Below are 15,646 nucleotides of genomic sequence, written 5' to 3' on the forward strand. Positions count from 1 at the left end.
ATTCAGGGTTTTTTGCTTGCAGATGCCTCGTGGGTACCGGGAGGCTGCTGTACTCTTTGTTCGAGACACAGTGTAACTCATCCGTCTACTTGATTTATTGAGAACCAACATTAGAAAGACATGGCAAAACCACAAGCTAATAATATCTACTAATTGTGGTGGAGAGACCTATCTTTAAGGCGGCTGGAAAACATGACCGTTCAAACAATGCTAATGTAGCTGATATAGAACTGGACTGTATGAATACATAAATGACAGCAGTAATCCTCTAGTCAGCACTGCATTGGAATAGCTGTAATTTTAATCAATACACCTGATTCTCTGTCCTCCGTAAATCTTAGGAATACAGAACCAAAACCCGGAGCACAGATACCAGCTTAGGGTAAAAACAGACGTAGCAAGATAACTAGTAACATTTGGTAATGTGCTAAACTGCTTACTGAGTTTCAAGTTTGGAAAGGATTAACTATTCCTTCATCGTACTTGCACAAAAGGCAATACACTTTAGGATATTGTTCTTTTTCTCTTGCCTGAAACGGACATTGTCTTGAGGAAACGCATAGGAATCGCTTACGAATGGAACTTCTTGTTTGCATCGTTCGCCAACTGGTAAACCTTGGTCTTTCCTCTATAGCTAGTATGCAAAAAACCCAGATTTGGGGCGTAAGAATACCTGCCATATCCCCCCCAAATGCCAGAAATAGTCAAACACTGAGAATCAGGCTCTTCTGAGACGGGAACAAAGTATGCGTTTACGCTACAATGCGTATCTGTCTTTACTATAAAAGCCATAAAAGCCAACACATATAATAAGGAATCTCTGCACGTCGAGGAAACAGGATCTACAACTTGGGTCTCAGAACAATCAACCCCAAGAACAAACCCAATAGAATAATCTTAAAAGTTACCATGGTTGGAGTTCGAACCCCATGTCCCAGCAGGCCTAAAAATGTAAGTCCACTTTCGGACACATACATTAAAATCTACCCCATGCCAACAAAAATTAACAGCAGCTTTAACAAGAAAGAACGCCTCTGTAAACTAATATCCATAAAAAAAGTTAACACACTGAAACCCCTAACAAAGAATACAATGCTTTATGGATACTTACATAACATCGGTTTTGCCGGTAGCTTTAACTCCTCCAACAGGGATTCTTCTAACAATTACCGATGAGTTCTTAGGAATCAGGGCATTCTCATCTGTGTATTCTGAAAACAACATAAATACAGAGAAAAACATCAGTCAATTCGTAAGAATGCATGCTCATATGTAATTACGTAGCACTTCGCAGAATCCCTTTACAGATACAAAAGCAAAATTTTATATGTAACATCACGCTTTCATCGTCTCAACACACTAACAGTATATTTCAAGAAATCTTGGGGTTTGAGAATCAAACACAAGCAGCAAAATCTTTTTCCTTTTTTTAAAACAGTTTGAATGCCAACAGCAAAATGGACTCAAAGGTCACTAAAGGAGAGTCTGCTAATGCACGAGGTTCTTTCCTGACCAAGCTTAAAGTTGCTTTTGCTTCCGTTAGGCTACAAAACCCATAGATCTTTGGAGAAAAACAAACCACAGCAAAGTCTCACCTGCCTAAACCAGATTCTAAAGTCTGACTAGCTTGCCCTGCAACCAAACAGGCACTTAGCTAAAGCACGAGAACTCTGCGCCATTGCTTTCATAGCTGTTAACTAAAAACCAGTCACCTGTGCTGCCAGTGCTCAAGCCTGACAGAACACAGAAGAGAGCCTGCCGCCTCTGCCTGTTTCTTGGAGCTTAATCCATCAACAACCACACTTCTCAGCTGCTCAGGGCTTTACGTTTAAATGGAAACAGAACTGGCAGTGCTAGAATTTGGATCACAGACATTTTGGGGTTTTTTTGAGCTTGCTTTCACAAGTAGGGCAGAATTGGCTCAAACTCAAGTGGTATCTCCCCTCTTAAGCTAATCATCTAGTTTGAATTAACCAAAGGGACGTGAATTCGTTCGATCCATTCCCTTTTTGCAGAGCAGAGAGGCCCAAACGAAATTACTTAGGAAGACAGCCTTGAAAAGCCTTTCAGGAACAGCGTGTGCCTGAAGCTCTCCATGCTTTGCCTTGGCTTGCACCCTGTTAGTCTTCTGAAGAGGAGGAAAGCCTTCTGACCTTTTACATAAGGCCCAAACAAAAAAAACCAACTACCTGAGACACTTGGACTGAGTAAGCTTAAAATGCAAAGATCTCTCCAAGGAGAATGCTTTTTCTATTGTACTTACACAAGCTGGATAGGACTGAATATTTTAAAGCACTATCAGCAGGCATCCCCTGTAATCTGCCTACAGTTTTAAATATTCAAAGCCCTTACCTTTGCAGAGCGAATCAGAACAATGGTCTGAAAACCAAAGATACTGTATACATCGTCAAGCCCTGTCAGGTGGCATCCCTAAGACCCCTAACGTTGTGCTGTTAAGGCTCTTCACAGACACTCTCCTGAAAATAGTTTAAGTATCTGCAGATAAACAGCAAGCTTTAGGTCCAACCACTTTAAAGGCTAGGGCTGAAGTTACAGTTACCGCAGTGTACATACTACTCTCTTTAAGTTTTAGACATGAAACAGGAAGAGGAAAAAAAACACTAGTACACATTTTAAAGAAAAGCCTGTTGTAAGAGTGTCACAGAACCACAGGGGGGAAAAAAAAAAAAAAAGAAATGTAATGTTTAAGGAATGAAAACACTTTACAAGTCTTTTTATTTCTGAAAAGTCACATCCCAAAGTCTTTAATCACATTCAAACTTATCGAGATGGCAGATTACCAAACTGAAATATCCTACTAAGTAATACGAAACCATTATCATCTCTAAGAATCAAGCACCATTTGTTAGATTTAAAAGAATTTATGATGTCTCTAAGAACATTTCTTACGTATATCCACCATAAACGTTCTGCCATAAAACTTCAGTACTGCCCTGATACGGTTAACATGTAGTACAGGAAAAAAAACCACCCTTAGAAACGAATGATGAAATGATGCTCAATAGCATCTGAATGACCATGTCTTTGGTGTGGAAAAGAAGTTATATTAACAAGAAATTCCAAAGTATAATTTAGATACGGAGAACACTCATGCGCAAGACGGCTTTCAAGGGTCTGCACAGATTTTAACTCACAGATACGCTCCTGATCCAAAATGTTGCTAGTGGGCAGTTTGTGCAACAGCCGCAAAACCCATTTTCCAATGCAGTGGAGTAAAACAAGTTGAAGTCAAAATTAAGTCACGAAATTCACCAAATCCAGGTGGTTTCTTTTCTTCAAATTAGCCATCTCTTTTATTTCTATCACTTTCAGCTTTCTCCACCACATTTCAAAGAAATCTGGCAAGTTGGTTATTACAAGATATGCTCCCACATTTCCTTCTCATTTTACCTAGAAGAATTCCAGGAAACCAAAGCTTTTGTAAGCGCCGTATGTCACACATCAACCACGTACTCTTCTACGCCTAGCTCCATGTCTACAACACAGATCTGAAGGTAGTTGTCAGAACAGCAACTACAGAAGAACAGCTCTGTGAGGCCCCCAACACAAGTCACAGCTACCGATGGTGGCCGAATCGCATTATGGCTTCCCACCACACTTAATGCCCAGCGCCGCTTGCCCTCCCGGTCCTGCCGCATGCTGGCGGCATGGGCCCCAGCCTGACTCACGCTACGTGGGGATGACCCACAAAGAGCAGAGCGCGGCTCCCACAGGCCACGGCCGACGCAGGGTGGTCTGCGCCGCCGCCAGCCGGGCGGTGCCCGAGGCCCCGCGCCCGCCGCCCCCGCGCACCTTCTTTGGTCTGGGCGTTGGTGATCTGCAGGTCGCAGCTGGCCGCCTTCAGCTCCTCGCGGCCCATGATCTGGTGCTTGAGGTCACACCGGGAGATGTGGAGGCCGTTGAAGGTGACCATGTCATGGTTCAGCTTGGAGGCGAACTTGTAGTGGACGCACGACGTGGTTGGGGCCAGGAGGTGCCTGCTCCGTGATGGCGTCTACCGCGGCAGACAGCGTCGCGGCCACTGTGCCAGGTGAGGGCCCGCGGCGGTTCCTCCTCCACCGAGGAGGCCAGGGCAAGCAGCGCGGGCTGAGCTCGAGCGGGCCGGCGGCGCTCAGAGGCTGCGGCGCTCCGCCATGGCCTTCCTGGCCGACAACCGCACGGGCCGCTGCGAGCGTGTCACTGTGCACACGCAACGGCACACTGCACCCACCCCCCGCGCCTCACGTGACCCAGCGCATTATGACAAAAGGCCCGCGTCACGTGGGCGTGGCGGCCCCGCGCTCTTCATCCTAACACCAAGCGCCCCCGAGGGGAGGGGGGGCCCGTCAGCCCTGGGCCTGTCACCACCCCGGGCCGCTGGTCTCCCTGCTGTCCCCTGGCCTGTCACCACCCGGTGTCCTGCCACCCCCCAGGCCTGTCACTGCCTGGTGTCCCTCCTGTCACCCCCCAGGCCTGTCCCTGCCCAGTGTCCCTCCTGTCACCCCCCTAGGCTGTCACCACCTGATGTCCCTCCTGTCACCCCCCAGGCCTGTCACTGCCCGCTGTCCCTCCTGTCACCCCCCGGGCCCATCACCGCCTGGTGTCCTGTCACCCCCCAGGCTGTCACCACCTGGTGTCCCTCCTGTCACCCCCCAGGCGGTCACCACCTGGTGTCCCCTCCTGTCAGCAGCCAGCCAGGGCAAGACAGCCTGGGGCAGATGCAGCGGGCTTGGCCGTGTGGCGCTCGGCTGCCCGCGGTGCAGGGCCGGCAAAGGGAGGGGACATCTCAGGGTGCTTGAGTGTATCTTGTGGCATTCATGGAAAGTTCAGTCAAAGAAGCCAATGACCATTTATGTTTATGGCCACAGACCAGTCCCCTGCCCCCATTTTTTAACTCCTCCCTCTCTGCCTTTAGCCCATCACTATTTTTTGCTTTCTCTTTCTCTGTCTCTCTCCCTGTCTGTAGTTTCTAATTCCTCCCTGTCTGTCCTATAGCCTGCTGCTATTTTTTCCTTTCTCTCCATCTCTTTCTCCTGCTCCCTCTCCTTCTCTTTTTTCTATCGCCGTGTCCTGCTTCCTGGCCTTATCTTAATGTTAGGGTTAGGGGCTAGGGTTAGGGTTAGGCTTAGGGTATCGTTAGGGTTAGGGTTAGGGTCGGGGTTAGGATTATGGTTCGGGTTTAGGCTTAGGGATAGGCTTAGGGTTTCGTTTTAGGGTTAGGCTTAGGGCTTAGAAGTAAAACTGTCCCAAGCACTTACGCCTCCATCAAGGACCACATGCCCTGAGGCTTGTGATGACTGTTGGATGGCTTTCCCGCCCCCCGATGGAAACACCTCTCAGTTCTCTGTGCTCACACCAGGGAAGGAAAGGCAATACACCCCCATATCTAAAGGCATGGCACTCCAAGCAAAGGTAACGTTTCGTTTCTTTAGATGAACTGCCTGGCCAGTTACAACACCTGCTTATACTGACTTCATCCACCCTTACCCGCAAAACATTGTGACAGGCGGAGTCAGCGTGGAGAGTCAGGTGAACTTTGACGCACACACTGCTACCATAGGACCGGATTTTTAACCTATTTACATTTATCCGTCGCTTTGAAGCTGCCCAAGGGTCAGCATGCCCTTGCTACTGGAGGTTCTTGCTCTGTGCAGGCACTAAGGAAGACATTTCTGGTGACAGATTATTTCTAACGGGTAAAGCACAGCAGAACACACTGTTCATGAGCTGCTGAGAATCGTCCCCCAGGCATAGCAGGAACAACGGCAAAGCTTGTATATTTAAGATGCATTTGAGTTACCTTACCATTAAAATACACCACCACCAGACAGTGCTCTAGACGGAAGGCTGACATCAGTGTACAAGGACAGTCCCTTCTGGACATCTCGCTCCTGGGTAGAAATCCTAGAGACTTCCTTTAAGGACAGAAATCCAAAGAGCTACAATAAGCCTTTTAAATTCAGCACAGCAAACAAAAAGCAAACAAACAAAAAATGACAGGAAACCCCTGAGGCACTGATGAGGAACACAAGGTCTCCCCTTGAGTCCACTACCCCTCACAAGACTTACTCAAAATTACTCAGTTGCTTACTCAAAAGCAATAACCAACAAGCCATGTACCCTTGGGGAAGCCCTTGTCCTTCTGTGCCGCTGGTGGCATCCCACCATTTCTTTGGGAGTCCACACAAATTCAGAAGTACACTTAGTCCTCCGGCAGTCATTACCTATGGACCCGAACTCCTCCCACACCCCAGAAGTGGCTGTCGGTCGTCTGGCAGTCATTCTCCACAAACTGCAAGCCCTCCATACCTAACCACCTACCTAGTGACTCAGTGGAAATGAGCTGGACCACAACAGAAGTGACACTGCCCGGCCCGGTCACACAGATTAGACCACAAACGGTGGTTACAAGACAGAAAATGCAACACAAACCACAAGGACGGCAAAAAAACAAGCAGAAGACACATCACACAAAAACCAAAGACCCCTATCCAAACCCTAAAAATGCAAGCAAGCTACAAAAGGACTTTCCAAAAAAAAGACCACCCAGAACACAACATAAGGCAAAACCAACCTAACCCCAGGAACCCAGCGCTTGCAAACCCAGATCCTGACCATAACAATAACATGCTTTAATCCTAAGTCGCGTAAACTCCCATAACCCTCAAACCCCATAACCCTAGCAGGCTGGAACCCTAGCGCCCCATATCCCTAGCACATTGTAGCCCCAAGATATCAAAACATTGAACACAAACTCCCTGGAGGTCTCTCTCTTCAGGTGGCCCCAGATCCCAGACACCACAACTCTGAAGTGGGGGTGCCCACCGTGCCCAAGTGGAAGATCCACCAGGACAGCACCAGCATCCACCTTCACATCATCCGTCACGCCCTGAAAAAGTGCCCAGGCTGGACACTCCTGGGGAGAAAGGCGGAGGCACTCGGAGACTTTGAACCGGCCAGCCATGGCCACAGGGCTTCAGCTCATCATGTCTGTGTCAGAGCCACCAGGCAGGTGACCCTGTCCCCCCTGCGAAGACCCCTTGGGGTAGCCGTACCCAGCACCAGCTGGCTGGATACGGCCTTTGCTCTATGGGGAGGTGCTCCCTGGGAGCAGGGTCTCTCACGGGGGAACTCACAGCTCACCTGGGCTGCTCTGCGGCCACCGGACGCCTTTGCTGTCAGGGGGCTCTCAGCACCTCTCTGCCAACGGCTGTCACCTCCCTGCAGGACGCTCTCCAGCGCACGGTCCGTCTCCACTGGGTGTCCCTGGGGACAAAGATCGGAAGGGAGGGATGGGGTTTGCTCTGTCCCCGTTCCCAGGGTGCTTCAGGAGAGACCTGCCACCCCCAAATGAGCTGTCTGACGTGGACACCACAGACGAGCTGCAGACGTGGGTCAGCACGGTGGCGGGGAGTGGGCAAGATGTCCTGCGGAGCCCCCGGCGCTGGCGGAAAGCAGAGCTGGAGACAACGGGGAGAAGCCCCAGGCAGCCGGCAGCTGGCGGTGGGGCCTGGCAGGGAGCAGCGCCCGCAGAAATGCCCGGCTCCTGGAGCCTCGGCCCCAGGGCTGCAGCCTCGGCACCTCCTGGGGCTTCGCTGGGAAAAACCAGGCAGGGGTGACCCTGACAGCCCGCACACGTACCTGGCCCCGGGATCTGGCAGCCTGTCCCTGTGCCCATCGCTGCCACGGGATCCAGGAAGCAGCGCCCCAGCCCTGGCGTGGCCCTGAGCCGCCTCTCAGGCCAGGCAGCAGGAAGCCGTGCCCCATGGCATGCTGGGAGCTGTAGGCCCGGGGCACGGGCTGCCGCGTGGCCATGTTGGTTCCCGGGGCATGCCGGGAGCTGTAGGCCTGGGGCACAGGGCTGCTGGGCGGCCATGTTGGTCTTGGGAGGTGCGGGCTCTGCTCCAGCTGCGGCCCAGCTGAGGTGAGGACAGGCACGCAGGTGGAGCTACCGAAGAGGAAGGGAGGAGAGCACAGACGGACAGAGAAAGAAGTGCTTGAACTGTAACATTTGCCTGGCAGTGCAGAGAGCGGGAGCTGCGGTGAGTCCCAGCCCCTCGGGGCCGTGTCACCCCTCTTCTGCATCGCAGTCCCTCCCAGCCCCCCCCTCCCATTTCCCTCTGTGTCATTTTTTTCACTTCCCCATACCTCTCTTCTTCTGTTGCTGTGTTCTGCTCCCCGTCCTCTCTTCTCCAAGTCCCTCTTTCCCTGTCGCTCTACCTGCCCCTGTCTTTTTCTTGCTGCCCCTCCCTCCTGCTCCCTGTCCCTCTTTTTGCCTTCCTCTGTCTCTGCCCTGCAGCACATTGCTGTTGTTTCTTCTCTGTCTCTTTGTCCTGGTCTGCATCCCGCTCTGTTTTTCACAGTCTCTCTGGCCTGTTCCCTGTCGTGATTTGTCTCTCTCTGCCTGTATGTCCCGCTCCCTGTCCTTGTCTTCCCTTCTCCCTCCTTCTGCTTCTCTCTCTGCCTCCCCCCCCCGCCCTGCTCACTGTCACTGCGGTTTTCCATTCTGTATCCCACTGTCCCTGTCCTTCTTCCTGTTCATCTCTCTTCTGTCTCTCTCTGCTGCTCCCTGACCCATCCCCTCCCTGCTTCCTCCATCTCTCTGCAGGGCTCCTCATCCCTATTTCTCTTGATTTCTCCAGCTCTCTAGCCTTTTCCCCATACCTTTCTTTCTCTCTCAGCTCCTCTATCTTTTCTCTCATCATATTTTTCTCTTTCTAGTCCACTGTCCTTCTCCCCGTCAACTGAAGCTGAGTGACCAGGTGTCCCTGGGCTCTGGTATTTCCTTAGCATTGCCCTAGGGAAGATCTGTGGTTTTAGGGCTAGGGATCATTTAGGAGCTGGTCTCCTTACGTAGGCAGCGGAGCTAGGCATAGTTAAAGCAGAGGTTGTTCTCAGCTGGTGCTCTGTGCGTCCTGTTGAAAGAGCAGGCTGTGGGCCTTATTTTGAAGGAAGGTTTCTTGTTCTGCGCTTATTGCTCCTCGGGACGCTGCACAGAAGTGGTGGTGGGGTCTGGAGAGACAGATGGGACCTGCTGTGATTCCTAGTAAATGTGAACTTGAACGAGACCAGACTGACTGCATATGGTTTTCTTCTCAGCTCCAACTCCAACCTACGTGCTCGGCGCTAATGAAAAAAGAGACCCTGAGCTGCAAATGAGCAGACAACGTCACTCACTTAGGTCACCGTGCAGTTGGTCTGTGATAAGGGATGTGTACTTCCATGACGGTGCTTTCGTGAACGTTCTCTGGTCTTGCCGCTTCAAAGCCCTCCCTTTTTCCAGAAATTTTAAGATGGCATTTCTTATTCTGGGGTTCAGGCTGGAGTTGGACTTAATGTTGAACAGCTGATATCATGGGCTCCGTAAAATGTGAGAGAGAACCCTGCTTTGTTGTTGTTGTTGTTGTTTTCTAACACGCCCTAAACTTTGCTAAGCAAAGGGAGGAGTGGTTGCAAGAGTCTGTTCTTTGAGAGTGACGTATTCCTGTAGCGTGCCTGTCTTTGTATGGTGAAGGTTTCCTACCTGCAGTATGATTTTGCTGAGCTGTGAGGCTGTATTGGCGTAGCAAAGGTAAGAAGTGGCGTCTTTAAAGGTCACGAAACTGTAGCAAAACTAGCGGGAGAAGCTAGTTCCTTCCCTGACAAAACTAGTAGCAAGTAAAAGCATTTGCAATTGGCTTTTTTATGCAATGTTCACACAGAGCTTTTGGTATTGATTGATTTTTGGGAAGCAAGACAGCAGTGAGGAAAGAAAACTGGGGCTTCTTCACCGTAGGCGGGGTTCAAGCCTTTGCGCTAGAACAGGTCTTCACTACAGTTTACAAAAAGAGAAGATGAGCTGTCTGTAAGGAAAGTTTCAGTAGAAGTAAGGCTAGATTTGCAGAATTTGGTCCTCCGTATCTGTTGCAAATAAGAGATGACTTGGCAGTGTTTACATCTGAAGTGCATGCCGGTGTGTTAATGCAGGCCGTCGAGGTCTTTTCAGGGGTACTTCTGGACTGCAGGTTGCGTGCGTGGGGGGCACCATGTCCCAGGATGAGCCAGTTTTAGCTCAGAGGATGTGACAGAATGGCAACCATCTTTGTGGTGGACCCCTGTCATGGTTTAACCCCAGTCGGCAACTAAGCACCACACAGCTGCTCACTCGCCCTCCCCCCAGCAATGGGATGGGGGAGAGAATCAGAAGAGCAAAAGCAAGAAAACTCACGGGTAGAGATAAGAAGAGTTTAATACTTGAAATAAAATAATAATAGCAATAATAGTAATACTAGTAACAGTAATAATAGTAACACCAATAATACCATAATATTACCAATAATAACACCAATAATAACAATAATAACAATAACAATAATAATAATAACAACAACAATAATAACACCAATAATAATAATAATAGTAATAATGACAATAATAACACCAATAAGAATAATAATAATATTAATAATAAATAATAATAATTTGTAATTAAAACGAGAGAGAGAAAGAGAGGGAGAGAGGATCAAGAATAAGAACCCCAATCCTAACACTAACACCAAACCCTCACCCTAACTCGAACCCCTAACGCTACCCATAAACCCTATGCATAACACTAAGACCTCACCCTTACCCTAAGCCTAACAGCGAAACCTAACCCTAAACCTGAACCGCAACCCTAACCCGAACCCTAACCCAAATGCTAACCCTAACCGTAAACCTAACCCTAACTCTAACACTAACCCTATCCCTAACCCTAAACCCGAACCATCCTAAACCCAACCGTAAAACTAATGCTAACCCTAAGCCTAACCCTAACCCTAAACATAACCCTAACCTTAACCCTAAACCTAACCCCTAACCATAACCCTAACCTTAACGCCTAACCCTAACGTTAACCCCTAACCCTAATGCTAACCCTAACCCCGAACTCTAGCCCTAATCCTGAACCCTAACCCTAACCCTGAACCCCAACCTAACCCTAACCCCTAAACCTAACCCTAATGCTACCCGTAAACCCTACGCATAACACTACGACCTCACCCTAATACTAACCCTAACCCTTAACTCCAGTCCTAAGCCTAACTCTAACCTTAACCCTAACCCTAACACTTAACCCTAAATTGAACACTTAACCCTAACCCTAACCCTAACCTAACCTTAAGCCTAACCTGAATCATAAAGCTCTAACCCTAATGTTAACCCTAACCCCGAACCCTAACCCTAATCCCAAACCCTAACCCTAACCCTGAACCCCAACCCTAACCTTAACGTAATGACCCTAACCCTAACTCTAACCCTAACCCTAATGCTACCCGTAAACCCTAACTGTAACACTAAGACCTCACCCTTATACTAACGCTAACCCCAATACCGAACCCTATCTCTAACCCTGACCCAATCTTAAACCCTAACCCTAACCTTAACGCTAACACTAACCCTAAACCTAACCCTAACGCTACCTGTAAACCCTAAGCGTAACATTAAGACCTCACCCTAACCCTAACACTGAATCCTAACTCTAACCCTTAACTCTAATCCTAACCCTAACTCTAACCTTAACCCTAACCCTACCCCTAAACCTAACACTTAAACCTAACCCTAAGCCTAACACTTAACCCTAAACCGAACACTTAACCCTAACCGTAACCTAACCTTAAGCCTAACCTGAATCATAAAGCTAACCCTAGCCCTAACCCTAACCCTAAGGCGAAACCTCACCCTAAAACAAAATCCTAACGCTAACCCTAACCCCAAACCGTAACCCTAACCCTAACATCAAACCGTAACACTAACACTTTGGCATAACCCTAACGTTAAACCTAAACGGAACCATAAAACTAACCCTCACATAACACCGAACCCCTAATTCTAACCGTAACCCTAATGCTAACTCAACCTCAAACCGTAATCTTAAGACATCACCACAACCCTACCCCTACCCCTAACCCTAAAACTAAACCCTAACCCTATCCCCTAACCCAAACCCTAACCCTAACGCTAAGCCTATCCCTAACTGTAACCCTACGCCCTAACCCTAACGCTAACCCTAACCCTAAAACGAAACCATAACCCTATCCCTAACACTAAACCTGAACCATAATCCTAACCCCAACGATAACCCTAGGCCTAACCCTAACCCCAACCATAACCCTAACCTTAACCCCAACCATAACCCTAACCTTAACCCCTAATCCTAATTTCAAGCCCTAACCCTGATGCTAATCCTAACCCCGATGCTAATCCTAACCCCGACCCCTAACCGTAATCCCGAACCCTAACCCTAACCCTGAACTCCAACCTGAACCCTAATGACCCTAACCCTAACTCTAACCCTAACCCTAATGCTACCGCAAACCTAATACCGTAACCATAACACCTCACCCTAAACCTAATGCGAAACCTAATCCTAAAATTAAACCGCAACTCTAAACCTAAACCCTAACCCTAAAAATTAATGCTACCCCTAACCCAAACTGAAATCCTAACCCATAAGCGTAAACCCAATGTAACCCCTAACCATAACACTAAGCCCTAACCCTAACGCTATCACAAACCTAATACCATAACCGTGAGACCTCACCCTAACCCTAATGCGAAACCTAACCCTAAAACTAAACTGCAACCCTAACCCTAAACCTAATCCTAATACTTAATGCTAACCCTAACCCAAACTGAAATCCTAACCCATAAGCATAAACCCAACCATAACCCCTAACCATAACACTAATCCCTAACCCTAACCCTAACCCTAACCCTAACCCCAAACCCTAATCCGTATCCCAAACTCTAACCCTAACCCTGAAGCCCAGCCCTAACTCTAACCTTAACCCTAACCCTAACCCTAATGATAAGCCCTAACCCTAATGCTAACCCTAACGCCAAACCCTAACCCGTATCCCAAACTCTAACCCTAACCCTGAACCCCAGCCCTAACTCTAACCTTAAACCTAACACTAACCTTTACCCTAACCCTAACCTTAAAACTAAACCCTAACCCTAAACCCTAACCCAAACGCTAACCCTAACCCTAAACCTAACCATAACCCTAAGCCCTAACCCTAACCCTAACCCTAAAATGAATCCCTAACCTGATCCCTAACCCTAAACCCAAACCATAATCCTAACCCCAACCCTCTCCCTAACCCTAACGATAACCCTAAGCCTAACCCTAAACCTAACCCTAACCCTAAACCTAACCCCAACCCCTAACCATAACCCTAATGATAAGCCCTAACCCTAATTCTAACCCTAACCCTAACCCATATCCCGAACTCTAACCCTAACCCTGAACCCCAGCCCGAACCCCAGCCCTAACTCTAACCCTAAACCCTAACCCTAAACCCTAACCCAAACCCTAACCCTAACCCTAAAACTAACCCTAACCCTAACCGTAACCCCAAGCCCTAACCCTAACCCTAAACCTAACCCTAAAATGAAACCCTAACCCGATCCCTAACCCTAAACCCAAACCATAATCCTAACCCCAACCCTATCCCTAACCCTAACGATAACCCTAAGCCTAACCCTAAACCTAACCCTAACCCTAACCTTAAACCTAACCCCTGCCCCTAACCATAACCCTAATGATAAGCCCTAACCCTAATGTTAACCCTAACCCTAAACCTAACCCTCACCGTAACACTGAGCCCTAACCCTAACCCTAACCCTAAACTTAATCACAAACACTATAACTGATGTAAATGAGCAATATCAGGGCAGCAAGTCAGGTTCTTTAAATCCTTGCTTTCTCTCTTCCCTTCTCTCTTCTTGCTTTCTCTCTTCCGTTCGAGATTTCCGTTCGAGGAAGCTTTAGCTAGTTTTATTATATTGTCTGTCTTAGGAGGAACAGCCACTTCTACTTTCCGCTTTGTCTTGTCAATTTTTGCTTTTGGCTTATCCTTCTCTTTTTTCTCCTTTTCAGACATCGGTTTGAAAGCAATAGAATCTGCTTCCATAGGCTCATCTCTCACAGGGGTGGCATCATCTCTGCTTGGGCCATGAACAGGGAGTCCATTTTAACGTCTTCTGCTGGAACTGGCTCTCTTGGTTTTCTCGCACCTGCTAACAACTCAGTATTGGGAAATCCTTCATCCTCATCCCTTTTTCTTCTCTTTTTATGCTTATTTCCTTGGCCATCTCCTAGTGGATTTTTCACCTCCTTCTCTTTTGATTTGGTAGGATCCTTGATGCCATGGCTCTCTCTTTCAGAAGGTTTTTCAGAGTAATTTCCAGCTATATTGTGATTTTGGTGGCTCTGCCAAGCAGGATAATCCTCCCTACGTCCCCGAGCATATGGTGAATTCTCTTGTCTGGTCCCAGGTGGACCAAACCTACCTGGAGAAAAGTTCTCTCTGTTTACTGGAGGGTGAGGTTGAGCGCCAACAGCATAGCCCTTGTAAAACTTTCCATGCCATTCTCTGTAGTTCCTTTCCCATTCCCTGTACCTTGCCTTTTCAAATGGATCTCTAAAGTCAAGAGATCTGCCATAGTAAGCTTTCAGATCATATGGTGGAACTCCTCTGTATCTGTTAAAATACTCCCTTCCTCCTTCCCCTTGAGGTATAGTCTGTTTAGTGGGAGACTGGCCTCTAAATACTGGAGACCTTGACCGTGAATGGCATCTTCTGTATGGGGGTGACCTTGACCCTGAACGCTGATAACCGTGTGACCTTGACCTAGAACGATAGTTACGCCTCTTCCCTTTGCCTCTTCTTGGATACGGCAGCAATCGCGAGTAGGAACGAGAATGGGAAGGACTAAATGAGCGAGAGTAGGAGCGAGTGCGGGAAGAACCTGATCTTGATGTGGAGCAGGTAGACGAACTTGTAGAGTAAGGTGAAGCACTATAAGGAGACTTGGACCTGGAAAAAACCACAACACACAGAAAAAGAAATGAAGTTAATTCAAAACAGTCATTCTCCCCAATTTTTTTCCTCCCAAATTTGGTTTGGGTTTTTTCTCCTCTCCATACGCTTATGTCAAAGCTTCTTTCAGCTGCTGACATAATGCTACTGCAAATTGAGGAATTTGATAACATTTTTCAATTCCATTTGTCTTGTTTTAGTTATGCATGCTTACTATCTGCAACAAAAAATTCTATTGGAAAAAACACTGTCATTTTTCCTTATGTCAGATGCACTTTAGTGTAACTGCAGTCCGATATGCTGTTGAAATACAAACGTGAAAAACAAGGCAACTTCATTGAGCCAAATACTTCCTCCTCTTTAAGTCTCCGCTGTTCTCTGTAAAACTCCTCCCTAGATAAGGGAGGCCAATGGCATCCTGCCAACTTAAGCATTTTTCTCCCTGCTTTCTGTTCATTAGAGACTACGCTCATTTCCTGATCCTCATACTTGCCTTCCACATCCTCACCCCCAACAGTTCATTCAGTCTTCTCTCCTTATACTCAGCTTTGCACCTGTGGATGGAGGCTGCCCACACTTGAAAGAGACTCCCATCTCCCGTGGGCCAAGTGCCCACTGCTCCTCTGCCACTCCTTGATACACTTAATACATCACACTTCTGATCTTCCAAGTACTGCACAGATATTAACTAATCTTCTCTGGAACTTCTTTTAACTTCTTCCACATACGCTTCCTATGTTGTTGCCTCATCATGAGGTATTTGGCCTGGTCCTGTCCCTGAATTGTTGTTTTCTTGCTGACTG

This window comes from Calonectris borealis, unplaced genomic scaffold (genome assembly GCF_964195595.1).
Source record: "Calonectris borealis unplaced genomic scaffold, bCalBor7.hap1.2 HAP1_SCAFFOLD_73, whole genome shotgun sequence".
NCBI classification, from domain to species: Eukaryota; Metazoa; Chordata; class Aves; order Procellariiformes; family Procellariidae; genus Calonectris; species Calonectris borealis.